The sequence below is a fragment of the Carcharhinus amblyrhynchos genome, chromosome 15 (genome assembly GCF_965287045.1).
Source record: "Carcharhinus amblyrhynchos chromosome 15, sCarAmb.v2.hapA, whole genome shotgun sequence".
Classification (NCBI taxonomy): domain Eukaryota; kingdom Metazoa; phylum Chordata; class Chondrichthyes; order Carcharhiniformes; family Carcharhinidae; genus Carcharhinus; species Carcharhinus amblyrhynchos.
Genome location: NC_137338.1, coordinates 27,713,102 through 27,740,550, shown reverse-complemented (window position 1 = coordinate 27,740,550; position 27,449 = coordinate 27,713,102).

Below are 27,449 nucleotides of genomic sequence, written 5' to 3'. Positions count from 1 at the left end.
GAACTTGCAGGTGGTGGTGTTCCCATGGGGAAGGGGATGGCCGAGTGGTATTATCACGAGACTGTGAATCCAGAGACTCAGCTAATATTCTGGGGACCTGTGTTCGAATCCCACCATGGCAGATGGTGGAATTTGAATTCAATAAAAAAAAAATCTGGAATTAAGAATGGACAGATGTCTATGAAACCATTGTCGATTGTTGGAAAAACCCATCTGGTTCCCTAATGTCCTTTAGGAAAGAAAATCTGCTGATCTTACCTGGTCTGGCCTATATGTGACTCTAGAGCCACAGCAATGTGGCTGACTCTCAACTGCCCTCCAAGGGCAATAAGTGCTGGTCAGCCAGTGAAGCCCATGCCCATGAATGAATTAAAAAAATGTATCTGTTGCCCTTGTCTTTCTAGATGGAAATAGTTGTGGATTTGAAGATGCTGTCTAGGGAGCCATGATGACCTTTGCCCTGGCCCCTGGGAGACAAAACAACATGCAGGATTCACAATGACAGTTTGAGCAATGGCAGTCCCTCCCCCTGATTGTGGACACTCCTATTGCGACAGCATTGCTACTCTTTGCTACTTCTCACTATTCAACCTTCATGCAGTCTGTTTCCATTAACTATCTGAAAGGAAATCTTCAAGGCGTCATTACTACCAGCAGTCTCCAGATAGTATCTTAGTTTTAATTTTGTCTCTGGACTTCTGTTCTTAGGTCTCCCGCTGTCTCCACCTTTGTTTTTAAAATACCAGAACCTCTTGCCTCACTGTGCAATATTTCCACACTTGCCCAAGTTAATTTTCCATGCTGGATAGAACGTTTGGCAGTAAATCCGACTTGTCTTGCATTAAAAATCACTTACACTTGAATGAACAAGCCCAGAATATTTTTGGTGCATTTAGTGAATACCTGTTGACAAAGTGCTACAACGTCTCCCGTGGAAGGTGGGGGGGGTGGTATTCTCCAGTTGTTCGTGCCAGTGGGATTTTCTGGTCCTGCTGGAAGCACACTCCCTCCTATGGGTTCCCCAGCAGCATGGGGTGACATCAGTGGGAAATCCCATTGACAGCAGCAGGACCAGAGAATTCCCCAGCATGTCACCTCCAGCTGCTGACAGTCACACTGCTGGGAGGCCAGAGAATTCCCTCCCCAAATCTCTCGGTATGACATGATTCCTTTGTTGCTGACCAGAAAATCTGTGTCATTATTTATTTACAATCTTTTCCATTAAATATGGACCAATCTCTGCATTTCCGCATTGGCAAAAGTGTCTGACATTTCAAAGGTGCTATGGCAGGTGTTGCCTTCGCAGAGGGCAAAAAGAAAATGGGCATTATTCTCCACTATGGTAGTAAAGAATTAGAAGATATTTTTGAAACACTTAGACCTTAATAAAATGATTGGAGCTACAAAGGCCGTAACATCCTCTTTAGCACCAATATATGAAAAGTATCTTCAGGTTCATGAAGCAAGAAGCCAAGCGAGACGTTTGAACAGCACTGCATGTGCTTTGAGACAACAAGAGCTACATGTGACTTTGGTGAAGTTGAACAGATGGAAAGAGAAATGAAAAACAAATCACCAAAGAAAGGGTGGTGAATCTCTGGAATTCTCTGCCCGTTGAAGTGGTGGAGGCTGCCTCGCTAAATATTTTCAAGACGCAGGTTGATGGGTTTTTGATAAGTGAGGGGATTAAGGGTTATGGGGAGAGGGCGGGAATGTGGAACTGAGCCACGACAGATCAGCCATGATCTTATTGAATGGCGGGGCAGGCTCGAATGGCTAGATGGCCTACTCCTGCTCCTATTTCTTATGTAAGAGATCACCGGCGGTTTCCCGCCGCAGGGCTGCTGAAACCGAGATTGTCCAAAAACCATACTTCAAATTCAACTCAATTCATTGCTCTCATGCTGGGAAATCACCCAAAGTATATTTATTAGTATCACAAGTAAGCTTACATTCACACTGCAATGAAGTTACTGTGGAAATTCCCTTGTCACTACACTCTGGCGCCTATTCGATACACTGAGGGAGAATTTAGTATGGCCAATGGACCTGACCAGTAAGTCTTTTGGACTGTGGGAGGAAACTGGAGCACCTGGAGGAAACCCATAGGGAGAATGTGTAAACTCTGCATACACAGTGACCCAAGCTGGGAATTAAACCCGGGTCCTTGGTGCTGTGAGACAGCAGTGCTGGCCCTTTTGCAGAGCAATGGCACCAGTCTCAGAAACAGGGTTATGGCTTGTCCAAACAGTTTTTCTACTGTGCCAGTGCTTCTGGTAAACACCTGTGGAAAATCCAACTACTTTGCTTGTGTTTGTCTTTCGTTATTGAAGTCAACTGCAAAAACCACCATCGGTGGGAGGGTGCCATGCATGAGCACCACAGCAAAAGGGCGAGAGAATGTAACCAAAGTAGAGGCGCTTGACTCTGAACACGTGTTTGTGTTCCCTTTCAGACACAATAAACAGCTGTGTGTGATAGTGATTATTGCATTCAGATATACACGAGCATCTGTCAATATTATTGGAGATAAAACATTCAAGAAACTGCTGGACTGTCCCATTCTCCCCAAACCAAGGAATACAAAAACATTTCCCTTACAGCAGTGTCAGATCACTGAAAATTCCTTGGACTTTTGAAAAGTCAGTCTGATTAAAAGACACCAGGATAAATGCTGTATTTTATTGTTTTGAGAACGTGGCGTGATAATCGGTTTCCACACAGGCACAGATCTGCCAGGTATTGCTGTCACATATGAGATTCCTATGCAAATCAGCAACGTTCCTGAATAATACGCTGACTGCTTCAGGCAAATTGAAGGGCATTGCAAGTGGTGTGTAGACCCAAATATGCCCTCAGTAGAACATCCACGGCATCTGGCACTACTTCTTGTCAGGAAGCAGAATAATTTGATTTGATTTATTATTGTCACATTGGGATGCAATGAAAAGTATTGTTTCTTGCGTGCTACGTAGACAAAGCACACCGTTCATAGAGAAGGAAAGGAGAGGATGCAGAATGTAGTGTTACAGTCATAGCTGGCTGTAGAGAAAGATCAACTTAATGCAAGATAGGTCCAATCAAAAGTCTGATGGCAGCAGGGAAGAAGCTGTTCTTGAGTGGCTTAGAACATATCTCAAATTTTTGTAAGTTTTTTCCAATGGGAAGAAAGTGGAAGAGAGAATATTTGGGTTGCATGGCGTCCTCATGATTCTGGCTGCTTTTCTGAGGCAGTAGCAAGTGTAGATGGAGTCAGTGGGAAGGAACTCCAATGCTTACTTGACCTTGACATTATTCAGAAAGTTTAGGATGAGCCCAGCCCTTGAACCTCACTCAGACAACTTGAAAGAATGCTGAACGTTGGTGTTGGTATCCGCATCTTCAGCCACACTGAAAATAAATTCAAGACACACCTACATGCTTGTCTGAAAGAATGTAAACCCAGCTTGAACAAAGAGTACTTGTTCGATGAGACAGAAGCTTGCATAGTGGTAATGTTACTGGATTAGTAATCCAGAGGTTTGGATGCTGCCTGGGGACATGGCTTCAAATCCCAGCCAAGAGACTGGTGGAATTTAATTCAATTAATAATAGCTAGAATTGAAAGCTAGCCTCAATAACATGGAGCATGAAATCATCATAGATTGTTATAAAAACTCACCTAGTTTACGATTGCCCTTGCCAACTATATTCAGTCTGGCACGTGTTGGGCGGAATTTTACTGGCACATCTGCTCGAGGTTTGTATGATCCCACCCAGGCCAATGGAGAATGCCATTTACTGAGCCTCACCTGCCCCGGAATCAGGGCGGGCATTCCAGTAAAACTCCTGCCAGTGACTCCACACCCATGGCAATGTGGTTGACTCATAATTGCCCTCTGATGTGGCCCAGCAAACCACTCAGTTCAAAAGCAAATTAGGGTGGGCACCAAATATTGGCCTTGCTAGTCCATGTCAACAACCCATACAAGGCTGAAGGACAAAGAATTCTTCAGTCATGTGTTCAGTGGTGCAAGGGTATCATCTGATTCATGGAGTGTTGAAACCATTGTAAATGCTGCGGATCCTACAAGTGTGCAGAAAGTTAGCAGTTGACTAGGACTCCTCACTTACTGTGGTTGCTTAATTCCTGATCTCACTATATCTGCCCCCCTATGTGAACTGATAAGAGACCACCAAGTGGGAGTGGACCAAAACACTCAAAGTGGCTGTATACTAAGTCAAACAATGGTTGTCAGCAAGTTGCACAAATGCCTATTTCAAGCCTGAGAAAACCATCCAAACAGTCACAGATGGAAACCCGATAGGATTGGGTTCCTGTGCAAAAAGACAAGGCAGGGAATGAATCAATTAAGTGAGGTGGCCAACAGATCAGCCACACCGGTAGAGAAATGTTATTTGCAAACAGAGGTAGACCTGCTCGCAGTCACATGGAGTATGTTACATTTTCAATTCAGAAGTGAGTTTGAAGTCATGGCTGCTGATGGGGCATTAGTAAGTTTGTTCAACAATCCAGATAGCAAACCAACTATTTGACTGGAGCTTTGGATACTCAGTCCACAAGTGCATGTTTCATGTTGAGTGTTAGCCAGGCAAGCTCAATCCAGCTGACTACCTTTTGCAATAATAGTCAGTCCTACTAATCATGTGGAAAAGATTCCCAGGCAACAGTTAGCCATGTAAGCCTAAATGTGGTGCCAAAGTCGCTAACATTAGCTGACAGAAACATGGCAACAAAACAAGACAAGACATGACAACAATACATGATGGCTATGGAATCACTATAGTATGATTGAAGTTTCAAAGTGGCTTAAATGAAACAAATAAGATCCTGCGGGGTTTTGACAGGGTGGCTGTGGAGAAGATGTTTCCTCTTGTGGGAGAATTTAGTAGCTGGGGTCACTGTTTAAAAATAAGTGGTCACCTACTTAGGGTAGAGATGAGGAGATTTTTTTTCTGAGGGTCATGACGTCCCACCCAGATCCTAACCCTGTAACTGCACACACTTACCCCACTAATCCCCCTAACCTACACTACTGTTAGACACTAAGAGGCCATGTGGCATGACCAATCCAGCTAACCTGCACATCTTTGGACTGTGAGGGGAAACTGGAGCACCCAGAGGAAACCCACGCAGGCACGGGGAGAACATACAAATTCCACACAGACAGTGACCCAAGGTTGGAATCAAGCCTGGGTCCCTGTTGCTGTGAGGCAGCAGTGCTAACCACTGTGCCACCATTGCACTCACCTCAAAGCCCCTGGCAAACTGAGAACTGTCATGCACATGCCAGTCTTTAACAATTGGGTTTGACTGTGATGTGATTTCCCACAAGATTGAAATGTCTGATGGGATGCTGGTGGGCAGCTTTTTTAATGAGTATTAATGAGATGTAAATGAATATAAATAACATCTGTGCTACCTGCTGGTGGGAAGACCAATCCACCATTAACTTGCCACTGGGAGAGTTGCAATGAGCTTTTATTGCTGGTGTGTTTCCGATGTTTTGGTTCCTGCCAGATTTGCCCACCACCAAACCCGCCACTGGTGGTTTGGGAGAATTCCGCTCTTGGTGTAACTATCCCAGAAACTATCAGCGTTGACTTCCTGGAGATGAAGATCTAGCTTGTTTCTATGGTGGTTCCAGAACCAGGCTGAGGGATGGAGGCAGCAACCTTTATATAGACCTCCTGGATAAAGTAAGTTATCTAGTTTGAAAACTTGTGAACTAATGCCGTCAAGAAGATAACTCAATTCCAGCCACTGGGCTCCCAATCCAAAACCTACCAGAAAATAGAATAGATTATAGTTTATCACCAATGTATTGGGATATTATATCAGAATTGGTTTTGAAGCAAATCTCTGGGTGAAAAAAATACAACTAATGTCTCCTATGTGGCTCAGTGTCAAATTCTATTAAATTAGAAACACTTTGGGATATGTTAACTATGTTAAATGCACCATATGATTTGGAAGAGGAAATTGAATGTTTGATCATCAAATTTGCAGTTGATACAAAGTGGGTGGGAGGGTGAGCTGTGGGGAGGATGTAAAGATGCTTCAGTGTGATTTGGACAGGTTAACCACTTTGATAGCAATAATAGGCAGACAGATTATTATTCAAATGGGTGTAAATTGAGTGAAGTGGATGTTCAATGAGACCTGGGAGTCCTCGTGCATCAGTTGCTGAAAATAAGCGTGCAGATACAGCAGACAGTGAAGAAGGCAAGTGGTATGTTGGCCTTCAAAGCAAGAGGATTTGGGTATGGGGATAGGGATGTTCTGTTGCAATTGTATAAGGCATTGGTGAGGCCAGGTCTGGAATATTGTGTGCAGTTTTGGTGTCCTTATCTGAGGAAATGTGTCCTTGCTATAGAGAGAATACAGTGAAGCTTTACCAGGCTGATTCCTGGGATGGTAGGTCTGTCATCTTGACAAATACATGAATAGAATGGATATAGAAGGATATGGTCCCCAGAAGGGTAAGAGGTTTTAATTTAATCAGGCAGCATGATCGGTGCAGGCTTGGAGGGCTGAAGGCCTGAGGAGAGACTAAATTGGTTGGGATTACATTCACTGGAGTTTAGAAGAATGAGAGGTGATCTCATAGAAACTTATAAAATTCTAACAGGATTAGACAGGATCGATTCAGAAAGAATGTTCCCAATGGTGTGGGAGTCCAGAACTAGGGGTCATAGTTTGATGATATGAGGTAAATCTTTTAGAACTGAAGTGAGGAGAAATTTCTTCACCCAGAGGATGGTGAATGAGTGGAATTCACTACCACAAAATGTAGTTGAAGCCAAAATTGTGTGTTTTCAAGGAGAAATTAGATATAGTTCTTGGGGTTAAAGGGATTAAGGGATTAAGGGATATGGGGGGGGGGGGGGAAGGGAGATCAGGATATTGAATTTAATGATCAACCATGATCAAAGTAAATGGCGGTGCAGACTCAAAGGACCGAGTGGCGTACTCCTGCTTCTATTTTCCATGTTTCTATGTTTCCATATAAACAAAACTTTTTATTGTAAAGCCAAAAGAGAAAATGTCGGAAAATCTCAGCGTGTCTGGCAGCAGCTGTAAGGAAAGAAAAGATGTTTCAAGTCCAGATGACCCTTTGTCAAAGAATAAAGAACAAATTACAGCACAGGAACAGGCCTTCAGCCCTCCACGCCTGCACCGACCATGTTGCCAGACTGAATTAAAATCCCCTACCCTTCCAGGAACCATATCCCCCTTTATCCATTCTATTCATGTATTTGTAAAGATGCCCTTTAAAAGTCATTATTGTATCTGCTTCCACTACTTCCCCCAGCAGGGAGTTCCAGGCACACACCACCCTGGTGTAAAAAGCTTCTCTCACACATCTCCTCTAAATCTTGCCACTCACACCTTAAACCTGTGCTCCCTGGTAATTGACTTTATCACCCTAGGAAAAAGCTTCTGACTATCCACCCTGTCCTTATAATCTTGTAGACTTCTATCAGCTCGCCCCTCAACCTCCAGTGTTTCAGTGAGAACAAACCAAGTTTCTCCAACCTCTCCTCATAACTAATGCCCTCCATACCAGGCGACAACTTGGTAAATCTTTTCTGTACCCTCTCCAAAGCCTCCACATTCTTCCAGTAATTTGGCGACCAGAATTGAACACTATATTCCAAGTCCAGCCTATCTAAGGTTCTATAAAACTGCAACATGACTTGCCAATTTTTAAACTCAATTCCCTGGCCGATGAAGGCAAGCATACCGTATGCCTTCTTGGCTACCTTCTCTATCTGTGTTGCCACTTTCAGTACTTATGTACCTGGACACCCAGTTCACTCTGCCTATCAACAGTCTTAAGGGTTCTGCCGTTTACTATATATTTCCCATCTGTATTAGACCTTCCAAAATGCATTACCTCAGATTTGTCTGCATTAAGCTCTTCTGCCATCTCTCCGCCCAAGTCTCCAACTAACAAATATCCTGCTGTATCCTCTGACAGTCCTCGTCGCTATTCGCAATTCCACAAAACTTTGTGTCATCCACAAACGTACTAATCAAGCCAGTTACATTTTCCTCCAAGTCATTTATATCCATTACAAACAGCAAAGGTCCCAGCACTGGTCCCTGAGGAACACCACTGGTCATAGCCCTTCATTCAGAAACATCCCTTCCACTGTTACCCTCTGTCTTCAATGACCTGAGTTAGTTCTGTATCCACCTTGCCAGCTCACCTCTGATTGTCTATGACTTCACCTTCTGTACCAGTCTGCCATTAGTGACCTTGTCAAAAGCCTTACTGAAGTCCATGTAGACAACATCCATTGCCCTATTGTCATCAACAATCTTCGTCACTTCTTCGAAAAATTTGATCAAGTTAATGAGACATGGCCTCCCCCTCACAAAACCATGTTGCCTCTGCCTAAAAATAAAAGGCATTGAAAGTAGGAGATATTTAAACTGTAGGGTGAGGGAATGAAAGATGTGTCATAGCTACAAAAACGAGGAGAAAGGCTAAGAAGAGCTGCTTATGGCAGTCCATAGACAGAATAGAAGGTGCGGATGGCCAAACGTCAGAGGAGCTGGTAACAGATCGTAAGCTTGTTTTTGTGGCTACGACTCATCTTTCATTCCCTCACCCGACAGTATAAATATCTCCCATTTTCTATGCCTATTAGCTTTGACAAAGGATCATCTGGACTTGAAACATCAACTCTTTTCTCTCCTTCCAGATGCTGCTGGGCATGCTGAGATTTTCCAGCATTTTCCCTTTTGGTTTTTGATTCCTGCAACCACAGTAATTTGCTTTTTCTCTATTGTAAAGTCTTGAATGACAAAGTATAAACAAATCATTATACTGAGACTACAGTTGGACATGAGCGTGTTGTGCAGGCACCTCCATTGATCCCGAACAAGGATAGGAGGTTACTCGGTGTTGAGCTATACACATCCGAATTTTCTCTTTGGCTTGAGGGTCAGCCCTGAATGCTATCATTTGAATGTTTGTGTCATTGACATAATTAATGACTGACGCCAGTGGAAAGGAATAATGTCTCTGATGATTGTTATTCAGCAGTTAAAGGGTTAGCTAAGTTATAAAGAGTGCTTGAAAAACGTGATGAAAAACTGTAAGAAAAGAAATTGTCTTGACACAAACACCAGGCCAAATTGCAAGCTCAACGTGTCCTGACAAATCACAGCTCGGAAAGTGTACTTACCTGTTTGAGAGCAGGTGATTTGGAGGAAGAGGAAAACTGCCATAAATGATGGCTACAAGCATGTTAACACAAGTCACAAAAATGCGGCTGACATAAGCTCCAATACATGATCAGGTTGTGGTCAAGTTAATGTGTAGATCTTTTTAAAGTTCTTTTGTGAAACGTGAACATTGCTGCCAAGACCAGAATTGATTCCCCAGTTACCTTGGAGGAGGTGTCACTGAACCACTTTCTTGAATTGTTGCCATCCAGGTGTGTTGGTACATCTAATGAGCTGTTCGAAGCCAGTTCCTAGCAATAGTGAAGAAGCAGCAATATACTTCTAAGCCAGGATGCTGTGTGGTTTGGAGGGGAACTTGCAGGTGGTGATGTTCCCAGGCTGCTATTGCACTAGGGTGGCATGGCGACACAGTGGTTAGCTCACCGTGCCAGGGACCTGTGTTTAATTCCTGGCTTGGATCACTGTCTGTGTGGAATTTGCATGTTCTCCCCATGTCTGTATAAGTTTCCTCCGGGTGCTCCGGTTTCCTGTCACAGTCCAAAGATGTGCGGGTTAGGTGGCCATTGTAAATTGCCCTTTACTGTCAGGAGGCTGGATAAGGTAATTGCATGGGGATAGGGTCTGGGTGGGACTGTGGTCAGTGCAGACTCGATGGGCCAAACAGCCTCCTTCTGCACTGTAGGGATTCTATGAATTGTCCTGGGTGGCCAAGGATGTGCGTTTGGAAGGTGCTGTTGAAGGAGCCATGGCAAATTGCTGCAATGCAGATGCACAGATTCTGTCCATCAGATTTGGAGGGAATGAATGTTTAAGGTGGTGGATGGGATGCCAATCAAGCAGCCTGCTTTGTCTTGGATGGTGATAGGTCCACTGTCCACATGGAGCATTAGGGAAACGAGTAGCATGGTGGTATTGTCACTGGATTAGTAATCCAGGTAATGTTCTAGGGACCGGGGTTTGAATCCCACCATGGCAGATGGTGAAATCTGAATTCAATAAAAATCTGGAATTACAAGTTATGACCATAAATTTACTGTTGGGAAAACAAATTTGGTTCACTAATGTCCTTTAGGGAAGGAATCCTTGCTACAATTCCAGTTGATGTTACTGTTGGACAGGGAGATGCCAGAATGAAACCCTGGCTCAAAAGACCATAACTTCTAATTATTTCTAAGAAAATATAGATGAACAGACGGACTGCCAGTGAGCTTTTAACAGTAGAAAAATACTTATTAAACATTGAAGGTTTGACTCACGATACTCCTTCACTCCTGCTTATCTTCACAAATGTACTTAAAGGATAACACAGATTACAAAATTCATCTGAAGCCCTACGGTTTTTAGTAAACTGACAGGTTACACTGTGGTCAGGCACATCCCAACTTAAAAAACAAGTGCAGATGCCATGCAATTGAACTTCTATGAATTCCTCCTCAAACATTATATGGGCGGCACGGTGGCACAGTGGTTAGCACTGCTGTCTTACAGTGCCAGGGACCTGAGTTCGATCCCCAGCTTGTTTTAATGTCTGTGTGGAGTTTGCACATTCTCCTTGTGTCGGTGGAGGGGGGGGACTCCAGTTTCCTCCCACAGTCCAAAAGTGTGCAGGTTAGGTTGATTGGCCATGCTAAATTGCCCCAGAGTGCCAGGGGATTAGCAGGGTAAATGTGTGGGGTTACGTGGATTGGGCCTGGGTGGGATTGTGGTTGGTGCAGACTTGATGGGCTGAATGGCCTCTTTCTGCACTGTAGGATTTTAAAGAAAAATTTAACTCACTTAATCTATACGTTATTTCTAATACCCAACAATGCAACTCTAGATTACCTAAAACTACCTCTTGTTCCTGACAACCTGTGTCCTTATCTGGCCTGAATTCCAGACTGTAGATTCACAGGAACGTGACTGAATCTTAATTGGCCTAGCAAGCAACTTGGTAACTCAGTTCAAAGCAATTAGGAATGAGCATTACATGCTGGCACAGCTGGTGACACCCGCATCCCATGAATGAATAAAAAGAATTCCATCATACTCCAGATTCTTGTCTTGTGGGTGGTGGACAGACTTTGGTGAGTCAGGACGTAAGTGACTTGCTGCAGAATTCCCAGCCTCTGACCTGCTCTCATTGCCAGAGTGTTTATAAGGCTAGTCCAGTTCAGCTTCTTGATGAATGATAAACTTCCGATGTTGATAGTGCAGTTGTCAATGTCAACATCGACATCGACATCAATGGGGATGGGATAGAAATGGTCAAAGGCTTCAGGTTTTAGGTGACCAGATCACCAACAACCTGTCCTGGTCCTCCTGTGCTGACACTATAGTTAAGAAAGCCCACCAATGCCTCTACTTTCTCAGGAGACGAAGAAAATTTGACGTGTCCATGATGACTCTGATCAATTTTAGGGATGCACCATAGAAAGCATTCTTTCTGGTTGTATCACAGCTTGGTATGGCTCCAGCTCTGCTCAAGACTGCAAGAAACTCCAACAGATCATGAATGTAGCCCAATCCATCACGCAAACCAGCCTCCCATCCATTGACTCTGTCTACACGTCCCTCTGCCTTGGCAAAGCAGCCAGCATAATTAAGGACCCCGCGCACCCTGACGTACTATCTTCCATCTTCTTCTGTTGGGGAAAAAGATACAACAGTCTGAGGTCACGTACCAACCGACTGAAGAATAGCTTCTTTCCTGTTGCCATCAGACTTTTGAACGGACTTACCTTGTATTAAGTTTATCTTTCTCTACACTTTAGCTATAACTGTAAACCTACATTCTGTACTTTCCCCTTCCCATCTCTATGAATGGTATGCTTTGTCTGTATAGTGTGCAAGAAACAATACTTTTTAGTGTATGCTCATACAGGTGACAATAATTAATCAAATCAAATCAAATCAAATCAAAAATCAAATATCAATTATAGCAATGCCTTTCAGCATCAGTGAAAGTTTTTGAATATTCTATGTTGGTGAAGGTCATTATCTGGCATGAGCACAATCATTTCTTGTCATTTACCAGCTCAAGATCCTCTGAATAACTAAGTAAGGAGAGATGATTGCTCTCAGCAACAGACTGGAACTAAACTGAGTATTTCAAACTATAGGCAGAGTTGCTTGTCTGGGAGATTTCCAGAGTGATATTTTCTTTGTTATTTTTTCCCTAAAGCCTGTAAGGAAGTATTCAATCTTCACTTAGCTTCTATCTGTCTGGTAACTCTGAGAAATATGATTTTATTTGTTCTCTATTAATTAACAACCATATACTTGGGTGTATTAATCTTTGTCATAGCTTCAAATTAAACTAACATTGAGCTTAAACGATCGCTGTCAGATCCTGTGGTGTTTTACAACATCGATGAAGTTTAAAGTTTATTAGTGTCACAAATAAGCTTACATTCACACTGCAATGAAGTTACTGTGAAAATCCCCTAGCTGCTACACTCCAACACATGTTCAGAAACACTGAGGGAGAAATTTGCATGGCCATGCACTTAACCAGCACACCTTTTGGACTGTGGGAGGAAACTGGAGCACCTGGAGGAAACCTATGCAGACACAAGAAGAACGTGCAAATTCCACATAGACAATGACCCAAGCTGGGAATTGAACCTGGGCTTCTGGCACTGTGAGACAGCAGTGATAACCACTGTGCCACTGTGTGCCCCAGTTCCATTTACCTGCTTTAGTTCCATATCCCCTCACACACTCACTTAAAATAACTTCTGAATCTCCGCCTTCAGAACACAACTGACTCAACCTCCACAGCCTTTGGGGAAGCAAATTCTATATTTTTACTGCCCTTTATATGAAAACCTTCTTCTTCATCACCCTCCTAAATAGCTTAGCTGTAATTTGAAGATAATTCCTCTGGCCCCCTCATGTGAGGAATAGCTTCTCTCTATCTAAAGTTAAAAGTTTATTTATTAGTCACAAGTAAAGCTTACATTAACGCTGCAATGAAGTTACCATGAAATTCTCCGAGTCGCCACAGTCCAGCGCCTGTTCGGGTCAATGCACCTAACCAGCACATCTTTCAGACTGTGGGAGGAAACCGGAGCACTTGGAGAAAACCCACACAGACACAAGGAGAATGTGCAAACTCTGTACAGACAGTGACCCAAGCCAGGAATCGAATCCGGGTCCCTGCGTTGTGAGGCAGCAGTACTAACTATTGTGGCACTATATTGACCCAGTCGAATCCTTTGGAAATTATGTACTCCTCAATAAGACCTCCCCTCAAATTCCATTCAAAACAGTGTGCACAGCAAGGCCGGAATTTTATCAGCACACTCGCCCCGATTCCAGGGGAGGGCGAGGCTCAGAGAACAGGATTTCTGTTGGCCTCAGGAGGATTGCATGAACCTTGGGTGAATGTGCCAGTAAAATTGTGCCCCAACACAATCTGATAATTGAATGGTTTATGCCCCAGTATTGTTTTGCCAAAAGGAGAAAAGTTAGACAGAGAAAGAGAGAGAGGGTAGAAAGGCCAGCACATCACAAAACACATGACCCTGTGGAGAGGGGAAAACCTCCATTGGATTCAGTGGGTTGGATTCTCTGTCCTCGCCCACAGCCGTGATTCTTCCATCCCGCTGCAGTGAACAGAGAGAGATTCGGTCAAGAGCCAAATCCTCTGTTCCTGCTGGCAGGGTTGGCGGGACATGAACGATTAGGGAATTCCAGCCAGTATCTCTTGATATCATGTTGTTTTTCAGTTCATCACCAAGTAGCAAATCTCTCCAGATGTGAATGTAAATTTCCAGTGCAGGGGTTGTTTTCATGTGGCCTGTCACGTGATGTCATTAAAGGCGCTCCCATACTTAGAGTCATAAAGTCATAGAGGTTTATAGCATGTAAACAGACCCTTTGGCCCAACTTGTCTGTGCCGCCCAGTTCTTGCCATTAAGCTAGTGCCAATAGCCTGCGAATGGCCCATATCCCTTTATATCCATCGCACTCATGTAACTGTCTTTTTAAAAGACAAAATTGTACCCTCCTCTACTACTATCTCTGGCAGCTCATTCCAGCCATTCACCACCCTCTGTCTGAAAAAATTGCCCCTCTGGACCCTTTTGTATCTCTCCCCTCTCACCTTGAAAGGGATGGCACAGTGGTACAGTGGTTAGCACTGCTGTCTCACAGTGCTAGGTACCTGAGTTCAATTTCTGACTTTGGTGACTGTGTGGAGTCTATATGTTCTCTGTGTGTCTGCGGGGGTTTCCCTCCAGTGCTCCAGTTTCCTCCCACAGTATGAAAGACGTGCTGGTTAGGTGCATTGACCATGATAAATTCTCCCTCAGCGTACCTGAACAGGTGCCGGAGTGTGGCAACTTGGCAATTTTCACAATAACTTGTGACACTAATAATTAAACTTAAGCCTATGCCTTTTAGTTTTAGACAACCCTACCTTTGGGAAAAGATGTTGAATAACTACCCTATCTATGCCCCTCATTAGTTTATAGGCTTCTATAAGATCAGTGTTAAGCCTCCTACGCTCCAGGGAAAAATTCACAGTCTACCTAGCCTCTTATAACTCAAAACATTAAGCCCTGGTAGCATCCTAGTAAACCTTTTCTGCATTCTTTCTATAATAAGGTGACTAGAACTCTACACAATATTCCGAGTATGACCTTACCAATGTCTTGTACAACTTCAACGAAACATCCCAACTCCTCTATTCAATGTTTTGACCAATGAAACTAAGCATGCTGAATGCCTTCTTCACCACTCTGTCCACCAATGATTCCACTTTCAAGGAGTTATGAATCTGTACTCCTAAATCTCCTTGTTCTATAACTCTCCCCAGTGCCCTAACATTAACTGTGTAAGTCCTGCCCTGGTTTGATCTACCAAAGCGCATCACCTAAATTAAACTCCTTCTGCCATTCGTCAGCCCACTGGCCCAGTTGATGAAGATCCCATTGCAATCCTAGTTAATCTTCTTCACTGTCCAATATGCCACCAATCTTGGTGTCATCTGCAAACTACCTAACCATACTTCCTAAAATCATTAATATAAATGACAAATAACAGTACACCCAGCACCGATCCCTGAGGCACTCTGCTAGTCACAGGCCTCCAGTTTGAAAAACAACCCTCTAAAAAAAAAGTTAAAGTTTATTTATTAGTCACAAGTAAGGCTGATGCTGCAATGAAGTTACTGTGAAAATCCCCAGCTCCTACACTCCAGCGCCTGTTTGGGTCAATGCATCTAACCAGCAGGTCTTTCAGATTGTGGGAGGAAACCGGAGCACCTGGAGAAAACCCATGCAGACATGGGAAAAGCATGCAAACTCCACACAGACAGTGACTCAAGCCAGGAATCGAACCCAGGTCCCTGGTGCTGTGAGGCAGCAGTGCTAACCACTGTGCCACCATGCCACCCACAACCACTTGACAACCACCAGTCAGTAACGATGTCAATGATTCAAACATTCAAACATTCCAGTCATCTGTCATCGAGTCAAATTTGTATCCAATTGGCTACCTCACCCTGGATCCTGTGAGATTTAAGCTTATTCAACAAGCTACCATGCAATGCCTTGTCAAAGGCCTTCTCAGAACATTTTCAGCCTTCAGCAATTCAGCTGGAACTGAAAGTCATGTGCTTTGCATTTTGAAAAGTAGCTTGTGAATAAATCAATAAGGGTTCGATGCTGAACCGTCAACTGACTACAGGCATATTAAAAACTGTTCTAGCTTTTATGGAATTTCCCCATTCAGGTCAGTTCATTGCTGGAGTAACACATTCAGAGCTACACACAAATCAGTGAACTCACCTTTTTCATCTTCCAAAGACCACTGCTTAAATTTTAATTGTAAAAGAATGAACACAGGGTACTTTCAGAGCAAAGAAGGAAGCAATCCGGTGGGTAACACAAGATCGAGGACATGAGTAGAAAGGTAAAGTTCAGCCATAGTGAAGAGCTGCCACTTGTGATTTTGTAGTCGAAACTGATTTCCATTCTTTGTGGTGAGATATTGCCATTTTCACCAGTTCTCATTTTCCTCAGGAACCTGAATAGAAAACACCCTCTGTCGTGTGATTGATGGTAGGGGAGTATAGAATTTGGCGTTGCTTTCCAATTATGTTAAAGATTGCCCAATCAATGCCCACTGAGGGAATTTTCACAGTAACTTCATTGCAGTGTTAATGTCAGCCTATTTGTGACACTAATCTGTTGGTATGGAATTGCTTAGCTCTGTCTGTTATTGCTAATGATGTTTGGCGCGCAACTAGTTCTGTGTTATAACTTCACCGGGTTGACACCTCACTTTTCGACATACCTGATGTGCCTTCCTGCATTCTTCATTGAACTAGGGTTGATTCCCTGACATTTGCTTCTTCTTCATTCATGTGGGCATTTTCAGCTGAGTCTGTATTTGTTGTGCTTGAACTGAGTGGCCTGACTATTTCTAGACTATTGCAATTTCAGAGGCCATTTTAGATTCAACCACATTGCTGTGGATCCAGAGTCATGTGTAGGCCAGACCAGGTAAGGGTCATCATAGAATCCCTACAGTGCAGACGGAAGCCATTTGGCCCAGCGAGTCTGCATCCATGCCTTTCCCATGTCCCATTCCTGCAACCCAGCACATCCATCATAGCTAATCCATCTAACCTAAACAGTACAAGTGATTCTGGCATGGCCAATCCATCTAACCTGCAACATCTTTAGGCTGTCAGAGGAAAGTGGAGCACCCAGAGGAAACCCACACAGACACGGGGAGATGTGCAAACTCCACACAGACAGTGACCCAAGGCCAGAATTGAACCTGAGTCCCTGGCACTGTGAGGCAGCAATGCTACCCACCGTGTCACCCTGCCACTCCTCAGAGGCAGATTTCCTTCCCTTAAGGACATTATTGAATCAAACAACGGTTTTGTGGTCACCATGATGCTTTTAATTCCAGATTTTTATTGAACTCAAATTTCACCATCTGCCATGTTGGGATTCGAATCTTGGTCCCCTGAGCATTACCATGGATTATTAATTTTGTGACAATCCCATTGAATCATCACCTCACCCAAATGCCATTAATGGTAGAGTGGGGGATGTACCAGACCAGACCATGAGGTCACAAGTTGTGGTTGTGTACAGTTCTGCTCCTGCTGATGGCCCACAGTCCCTCACAGATGCCCAGTTTTGAGCTGCTAGATCTGTTTGAAATCAGTCTCATCTAGCATGGTAGTGCCACATGAAATGACAGGGGGTATCCCAAATGTCAAGAGGAACTTGGTTTCCACAAGGACTCTTAACAATACTGTCATGGCCAGATTCATCTATGATAGGTAGATCGGTGAGGATGAGGTCAAGTAGGCTTTATCATCTTGTTGGTTCCCTCACATCACCATCTGCTGGAAGCCTAGTCTGGTAGTTATGTCCATTAAGACCTGGCCAGCTCAGTCAATAGTGGTGTAGCTGAGCCACTCTTGGGACATTGTGATCCCCCACACAAAGTACATTATGTGTCCTTGCCACCCTCAGTGCTTCTTCCAATTGGTGTTCAACATGGAGGAGTACTGATTCATCAGCTGAAGGGGGTAGTGCCAATTCCTCAGGGTAGGATCCTAAGCCCAACCATCTTCAACTGCTTCATTAATGACCTTCCTTCTCTCTTAAGATATAGAAACATAGAAAATATGAACTGTGGGCCTTTTGTCCCTTCAAGCCTGTCCCACCATTCATTAAGATCATGGCTGATCATCCAAATCAATAGGCAGATCCCACCTTCCAATCATATCCTTTAAACCCATCAGCTCCATGAGTTATATCAATTCCTTCTTGAAAACATACAATGTTTTGGGCTCAACTGTTTTTCTGGGCTAGTGAATTCCACAATCTCTGGATGAAGAAATTTCTCCTCATCTCATCCTAAAAGGTTTATCCTAAATCTTTAGACTATGGCCCCTGCTTCTGGACCCCCTAACCATTGGGAACATCCTTCCTATATCTACAAAGGTCCAAATCAAGCTGTTTATGGATGATATTGCATAGTATTCAGTCCTATTTGTGGCCCCTCAGACACTGATGCTATCCATGTCCACATATAACATTACTTAAATACAGTGGCTACATGAGCAGTTCAGAGGTTAAGAATTCTTCAGTGAATGACTCACCTTGTGACTCTCCAAAGCCTGTCCACTATCTGTAATCTGCCAGACAGAAGTGTGATGGAATACTCCCCACTTGCCTGGATGAATGTGTCTCCAATAGCACTCAAGAAGCTAGATGCCACCCAGGCATTGTTGTGAAATTTGCTGACGACTCAAAGGTAGGTAGTAAAGTGAAATGTGAAGTTGACATAAGGAGGCTACAAAGAGGCATTGATTGGTTAAGTGTGTGGGGAAAGATCTGACAAATAAAGTATAGTGTGAGCTAATGTGTAATGTACCATTTTGGCAGGAAGAATAAAAAACAGTGTAATCAAACAGGCACCGGAGCGTGGCGACCAGAGGATATCCACATCTACTTATGACTTATTTTTATTTTACTTTTACTTAAGGGCCTCAATTAGACCCAAAAGGGAGATCATTGAACATGTCCCCTGTAAAATCTCAAACAGGCATGGGCAACAGGAAAGCCACCTCTGTGATTTCACATTCCCCCCCACTTCACATTCAAACTTGTAGGGAGGCAACATAAAATCCAACCCAGTGAATACAACTCATTATACTGAGAGTACAGTTGGATATGAGCATGTTGTACAGGCATCCCCATTGATTTGAATGCAGGTAGGAGGTCACTCAGTGTGACTTGTACACAGCCAATTTTTCTCTTTGATTTGAGGGCCTGAATGTTATCATTTGAATGTTTGTGTTATTGACATAATTACTGACCGACTCCAGTGTAAAGGAATGGAGTGAGATTCTCTGGCCTCCCGGCGACGTGTTTCCCACCAGTAGGAGGTGGCCCATTGTTTGGCGGTGATGGGTTTTCCTGGTCCCGCCTTTCTCAATGGGAATCCCCATTGACACCATCCCATGCTGGCGGGAATGCCACGGGCAGGGGTGCGCTGCCGGCGGGACTGGAGAATCCCGTCGGCACGAATGGCCAGGGAATTCCGGCCATGATTTCTCTGTTGATTGTCATTCAACAGTTAAGGGGTTAGCAAAGTTATCAGGAATGCTAAATGATAAAAACCTGTAAGAGTAAGACTGACTTATCAGTCACAACCTCCAGGCCAGACTGCAAGCTGAACTGTCTTGGCCAATCAAAGTGTGCCTGCCTATTTGTAAGTGGGTGCTTTGGAGCAAGTAGATAACTGCTACAGTGCCCAGGGGTGTGGAGACTAGGGGGTTTTCATAATAACTCTGTTGCAGTGTAAATGTAAGCCTACTTGTGACACTAATACTTAAAGTAAGTTGGTTAAACCTGATTTCCCCTTCACAAAACCATGTTGACTCTGCCTGATTACCTTGAATTTTTCTAACTGCCCTGCTATAACATCTTTAAGAATAGGTTCTAACATTTTCCCTTTGAGAGATGTTAAGTTAACTGGTCTATAGAGTAATAGAGGTTTGCAGCATGGAAACAGGCCCTTGGGCCCAACTTGTCCATGTTGCTCTTTTATTTAACCACCAAGCTAGTCCTAATTGCCTGCAGTTGGCCCATATCCCTCTATATCCATCTTACCCATGTAACTGACTAAATGCTTTTTAAAAGACAAAATTATACCCACCTCTACTAGTTTAAGTTTTTTCAGAGTTTTTAAGTTTATTTATTCGTGTCACAAGTAGACTAACATTGACACTGCAATGAAGCCACCGTGAAAATCCCCTAGTCGCCAGTCTCCGGTATCTGTTCAGATGCACTGAGGGAGAATTTTAGCATGGCCAATGAACTTAACCAGTGCGTCTTTTAGACTGTGGGAGGAAACTGGAATACCTGGAGGAAGCCCACACAGACACGGGGAGAACGTGCAAATATGCACAGTGATCCGAGCCGAGAGCCAGTACAACTATCTCTGGCAGCTTGTTCCAAACACTCACCATCCTCTGTGTGAAAAAATTGCCCCCTGAACTCCTTTATACCTCTCCCCTCTCACCTTAAACCTACGCCCTCTAACTTTAGACTCCCCAATCTTTGGAAAAAGATGTTAACTATCTATCTTATCAATGCCCCTAATTATTTAGCCTCACATTCCCACCTAGCCCTAATAACCTTTCATCCCCTTGAAGAATCTATCTGTCTCTGCCTTATATTCAAAAACTTCCACTGCATTTTGAGGAAGAGAGTTCCAGAGGCTCACCATCCTCTGAGGATTCTCTCCAAACACACAAAGTTGGCATTTTTCTTAATGATGAAGAATGACGATCAGCTGTGGAAGTGGGCTGAGAAATGGTAAATGGGGCTCAATACAGACAAGTGTGAGATCTTGCATTTTGGAAAGTCAGATCAAGGTAGGGCTTTCACAATGAATGGTAGAACTTTAGGGAGGATCGTGGAACTGAGGGACCTTGGGGTTTAGGCGCACGGTTCTCTAAAGTTGAAGTCACAGGTAGTTAGGGTGGTGAAGAAGACTTTTGGCATGCTGGCCTTCAGTCAGGGCATTGAATATAGAAGTTGGGAAGTTATGTTGCAGTTGTATAGGACACTGATGAGGCCGCACCTGGAGTATTTTGTTCAGTTTTGGTTGCCTTGCTGTTATTAAACTGGAGAGAGTGCTGAAGAAATTTACAAGGATGTTGCCAGGACTCAAGGGACTGAGTTATAGGGAGAGACTGGACAGGCTAGGACTTTTTTCTTTGGAGCATAGGAGACTGAGGGGTGATCTTATAGATCATAAGATGCATGGATAGGGTGAATGCATTCAGTCTTTCTCCCAGGGTTGGGAATCGAGAACTAGAGGGCATAGGTTTAAGATTAGAGGGGGAAGAATTAATGAGAACCTGAGGAGCAACTTTTATATACAGAAGGTGGTACATATGTGTAATGAGCTGCCAGAGGAAGTGGTTGAGGCAGGGACATTGACAACATTTAAAAGGCATTTGGACAGATACATTGATAGGAAGGAGTTAGAGGGATATAGCCAAATGCAGGCAAATGGGGTTAGCTTAGATGGGCAATTTCATTGGCATGGACCAGTTTGTGCTGAAGGACCTGTCTCTGTGCCGTTGATTCTATGGTTCTGTGTAAAGGAGCATAAGGATTTGCCTTTTCAGGCATGCAAGCCAACTATATCTTGGTGTGTGAATTTAAAATCAAAAAGGATCAAAATCAAAAATCAAAAGGGTATTTCAGGAGGAATAGAATTCTGTTTGGACACAATCTGGAACACTGATTTCAGTTCTGGCCACCACACTTTTGCCGGAGTAGGATATGAACTCTGAGTCTGCTGTCCCATTCAATTAGCTCGTCAAGATTGATCTGTACATTTCCTCCATTTACCTGTCTTAGCTCCACATCCCCTGACATGCTCACCGAAGATAACTTCTCAGACTCAGTCTTGAAAATGCGATTGACACGATCTCCTCAGGCTTTTGGGGAGCAAATTCTATACTTAGGGCCAAAGAGCCACAGAGTCGTACAGAGGCCTTTTGGCCCATCGAGTCTGTACTGCCACTAAAGTCACACTATTTCCATTTTCCTGCACTTGTCCCATATCTGGCCTCCATTATCTTAGCAGGCAGTGCATTCCAGATTCCCACCACCCTCTGAGTGAAAAATGTTTTCTCAAATCCCCTCTGAAACTCCTGTCCCTTACCCTAGAACCATGTCCCCTCTTGATTGATCCCTCAACCAAGGGGAAAAGTTGCTTCCTACTTACTCTATCCATATTTCTATCAACCTTTGTGTGAAAATGTTCTTCTTCACCACCCTCCTGATCAGCTTAGCTCAAATTTGAAGATTATTCCCTGGGTTCCTTCATGTGGGAAATAGTCCCACTGCATCTAACTAATAAGATCCTTTAAAAGCTATATATACCTTGATGAGATCATCCCTCAAATTCCATTTGAAAGAGCATACACACCAAGTTATGCAAAATAATCTGAAAATTGAATGGCTTATGTCCCAGTATTGGGTCCCATACCTAAGGAAGGATGTGTGGGCCTCAGAGGCGGTCCAGAGGAGGTTCACAAGAATGATCCCAGGAATGAAGCGTCTGTCAAATGAGAAGCGGTTGAGGACTCTGAGTCTTTACTTGATGAAGTTTAGAAGGATGAGGAGGATCTATCCGAAACTAACAGAATACTGAAAGGGCTGGATAGAGTGGACATGGAGAGGATGTTTCCACTTGCGGGAGAGACTAGAAGCAGAGGGTACAACCTCAGAGTGAAGGGACACTCCTTTAAATATGAGATGAGGAGGAATTTCTTCAGTCAGAGGGTGATGAATCTGTGGAACTCATTGCCATAGAGGGCTGTGGAGGCCAAGTCACTGAGTGAGTTTAAGGCTGGGATAGATAGGTTCTTGATCAAAAAGGGGATCAAGGTTTACGGGGAGAAGGCAGGAAAATGGGGATGAGAATCATATCAGCCACGATTGAATGGCAGAGCAGACTCAATGGGCCAAATGGCCCAATTCTGCTCCTCTATCTTATAGTACTGTTTTGCCTAAGGGGAGAGGAGAGAAATTAGAGGGAGAGGAAGTAGAAAAGCCAGTGCAACATAACACACATGACTCTGTGGAGAAGGGAAAGAATCCATTGGAGTCAGTGGGCTGGATTCCCCCTTTCTTGCTTGAAGCCGGGATTCTCCCAACCTGTTGCAGTGAACAGGGATTTGCCTGAGCGCCAAATTGGTTCTCACTGGTAGTGACAGCGGGGCATGAATGACCAGAGAATGACAGCCAGTATGTTTTGCCAGCTACGGAGATGTTGGGCAGAATTTTCCCAGACAAATTCCAAGTGTGATAACAGCGAGAAATCGGGAATCCTCTGCGTCGGTCTATTCGGCGTGCCCTGCACTGCAATCTTCCAACACCTAGTGCAATGTAAGAGCCTCCATGCAATTCACACCATCATGGAGTCTCCAGGCACCAGACTCACCTAAAGTGGCTGCAGCTGTGTGACTTCAACAAGTCTGCATTTAAACACAAACTACGCATTCACTGTTAGTCACATCAGGAGGATGGAGCCTCATACAGCAGCTCCACGAGTTATAGAGGGAGAGTTGGGATGGTTGCCAGATGCTGTGGAGGGGAGGAGAGCTATCTTCCACCCATCAGATAGTCAGTGTTCAAGGGGTCAGGATGGCAATACATCTGGGAAAAGGTGACAGCGAATGCCCACTGGCACAGAGCACCAGGGGCCAATGCCCAAAGAAAATGAATGACCTCATTTGGGCAACAAGGGTAAGCGTCCAACCCAACCTGGTATCAGTCCTGCCCATTACATCTGCAGCGTCCACCTCGATTCCCCGACACCTGGGGCTTTCCAGCACCTGATTCCCCCAGCACATCCCTCCAACTCCTCTGGCACTGACCCCCCCCCCCCAACCCATCTCCCCACACCGTCACAACTCCTGCCTGCCGTGTCACAGTCCCGACGTAATCACCCCCAGCCCCAGCACCCCCCGCACCCCTCCAGCCATCAGACTCTCAATTCCCTCTTTTGACTCTGCAGGAGAAAATGGCCATAATCACTGGGAGCAGGAGAAGACCAGAGGTGGGGCCCCCCAAGCTGCGTCTCCTCACTGCTTTCGAAGAGCGTGTGGCGGAGCTGTCAGAGGAGCCGAGTCCAGAGCTGTGATTAACAAGATCAGACTGTGCCACAGAACTGAGGGGCCACAAATCTTTCCTTCATATGGCCTACCTCAAGGAAGTTGCAATCTGCCCAGACACTTGTTCCGCCCTTGCACTTACCCATGTGTCTTGTTTTGCAGGAGATGGCCCCGATGAGGCTCAGCTCTCAGGAGTCGCCTCCTTCCCCCGCCATCCCTGTGGAGTCGATACCCCAGAGGAAGTCTACAATGACACCTCTGAGGAAAGCACCCAACATCTGACACCATTCATCACTGACGGTCACCATGGTGGGACATGTTAACGGTGAGACTTTTGGGGCACTTACCAACGGGCAAACACAGCCATTGATGCACATTGAGTGGAGGCGGGAATGGTCCGAGGGCTGGGGCAGGTGGAGGTACCCAGATTCCAGGCTGCCGCTAACAGTTTTCCCCAAGCTGCTGGAGATGTGGAAGCAGAGCCGGGATTACAGGACAGGGTGTCAGCAATATGTTTTGAGGAGTCTCACAGCCTTCTTGTGCAGGTTATGGTGCCGACATTGCATGGCACTCCAGCCAACAGTGCAAGGGTAGTGACTACAGTGGAAAGTCTTAGGCAGGAAATGGTCACCATGTGAGGCAGAGTCTAAGGCATGACGGAGTTGCTGAGGATCATGGCTGAGGGCCTTTGAACCAAAGCACAGAGGACCATGGCTGCGGAATTCGAGAGCGTGGCCCAGTCACAGCAGGTCATGGCTGTTGGCCTCAGGAGCATGATCCAGTCACAGAGGACATTCACTAAAGGGATCTAGAGCTTGGTCCAGGCTCAGAGGGCCATTGCAAAGGGCTGGCACATCCCTTGGAGATGACACAGTTGGGCCTCCGGGCCTGGCAACACCAGATGACACAGAGGCCTTTGGAGCTCTCTTCAGCTGCCTCTCCCTTCCAGAGACCCACTGTGGAGAGACTGGAGCCCCAGCCTGTGCCTTCCACCCAGGAAACACTGACCATCCCCAAGCCCAATGGATTCCCCCCTTTCTGACACTGATGTCCCTCACAGGCAGCAAGCTGAACAAGGTGGCACAGCTACATCCGTGACACCCGAAAGTCGGTTGGGGTCCTCTCAGCCCCGAGTAAATAGGGGCTGGGAAGATACAAAAATGTTTAGTGCCGGGTGCGAATCAGATTTTTCACATCTCATGCAATTTTCCCAGCTCACCACGCTGATCGATGGAGATGGTGAGGTGGTAAGATTGTGCCCATAATGTTGTTTTTCAGCTCATCACCTGAAGCAAATCTCTGCTGGCAAATAGGTGAGTGGGAATTTCCAGGGCTGGGGTTGTTTATACGTGTGGCCTGTCACACAATGTTATTAAAGGCACTCCCATACTTTTCAGAACATTATCAGTCTTTAGCAATTTAGCTGTAACTGACGTCATGTGATTTACATTTTGAAAAGCAGCTGGTGAATAAATCACCAAGGGCGCGATGCTGAACTGTCAACTCATTTTTAAACATCTTTCAAAGACAGCTGCTTCAATTTTAATGGGTGAAGATAAAGAACAAAGAAAGAAGCAATAAGGTGTGGTGGATAGGTACACAAAGGCAGAGACATTAATAAAGATGAGTGAAATTGAAAAGCTGTTTTGTTAGAGGATGGTATTTTGTACCCAAGGTCTATTTCTATTTAATTTATATCATCTTATTGCCATTAAACATACAAAAATACAAGTATACATGCAAACTAACACACAAATTAAAAGCAGACCCCTTGAGCCTTCTTTGCCATTCACATAGATCATGGCTGATCTTACTGTAACCTCAGTCACACATTGCAGCCTATCCCGATAACATTTCACTCCCGTTTACATTCATCCTTAAATAAGGAGACTAATACTGTACACAGTACTCCAGATGTGGCCTCACCAATGCCTTTTGCAACTGAAGCGTGTCCTCACTACTTTTGTAATCAATTACCCTCATAATAAATGATAACATTCTATCAGTTGCAGTACTTGCTTAAGAGCCTTTTGTGATAAATGCACTAGCAAACCCAAATCCCTCTGAATCTCAGAGCTCTGCAATTAGCCAATATGCTTCTTTATTATTCTTCCTCCCAAAGCGGACCATTTCATGTTTTCCAGAACTTTGTGCACTCGCTCAACCTACCGATGTTCCTTAGTAGCCTCCTTATTTCCTCTTCACAATTTAGTTTCCGACCTACCCGTGTGTCATTAGCAAATTTAGCAACCCTACCTTCAGTCCCTATATCAAAGTCATCTATATTATTTGCAAAAAGTTGATTTGATTTGCTATTGTCACATGTGTTAGTATACAGAGAGAAGTATTGTTTCTTGCGTGTTATACAGACAAAGCATGCCATTCATTGAGAAGGAAAGGAGGGAGGTTGGGGTCCCTGCACTGATTGCTGTGGCTCACCATTTATCACATCCTGTCAACCAGAAAATGATCCATTTATGCCAACTCTCTGTTTCCAGTTCGTTACGTCCTCCACCATAACCTTTTATTTTCCACAATAACCTCTGAAAACAATTCTCATTTCTCCAGAAATACAATGGCATGAATACACAGCAGAACATGCAAAGTAAACACTTGAGAATGACATTACTCAGTGTTTTTTTTGGGCCCTATTTTACTATTTTAGTTCTAAGCGTGAGCAGACTTGAAACTGGGAGTGTTTCAGATCCGACTTTTAAACACATTCTCAGGCACTCCCCCTACGCACTCTGCCTGAAAAAATAGCAGCAATTCTGAATTGCAGTACAGAAGCCTGTGGGTGGGGCTTATCATGCCCGAAATCCTACAGTTCCGATCACAGCTTTCAACTGCGCACGTGCAGTAAAGAAAATAGAATGTGGCTCCCCTGCCCCATCGCTCCCAGGCCGGATAATGCTTCCCCATGGCCCGCAGACATTGCCCCACCCCCCCCAACATAACTTACCCCCTTATTCCCCCAGCCCCCACTACCTTGACCGATCGCAGCCCCTCCGCCCCCTTTCTGCCCCCCCCCCACCCAATCACTCGTAAAGTGGCAGTGGACTCCCCTTCCCCCCCCACCAATTGCACGCAAAGTGGCAGCAGACCTCCCCTGCCCTTACCCTCCATGCCCCCACTCCCCCACCAGACAGCCATCTGGCCCGTCTCCCACCCCCCCTACCAGAGAGTCATCTAACCCGCCCCCCTCTCTCCCCCCAGCCAGAGAGCCATCTGGCCTCCCTCACATCCCCCCCACCAGAGAGCCATCTGGTCTCCCTCACATCCCCCCCCACCAGAGAGCCATCTGGTCTCCCTCACATCCCCCCCATCCCACAACTGATGCAGAGAGCTGCTGGAAGCCCTGAACTAAACTCCTCAGAAGGTGTATCACCCGAATTGGACCTTTGCAGACTATGTCCGTTTCGAACTGAATCTGGATGGCTGAACATGGTGGTCAAGGACGAAGTGCCAGTAAGTTTGGGCACGCAGCCCTTTGTGGGTGCGGTCCAGACGGTGGCCATTTTTGGCCATTGTTAAAAGGGAAATAGGCACGGAGGCGAGCGCGGATCGCACTATTCATCTCACGCC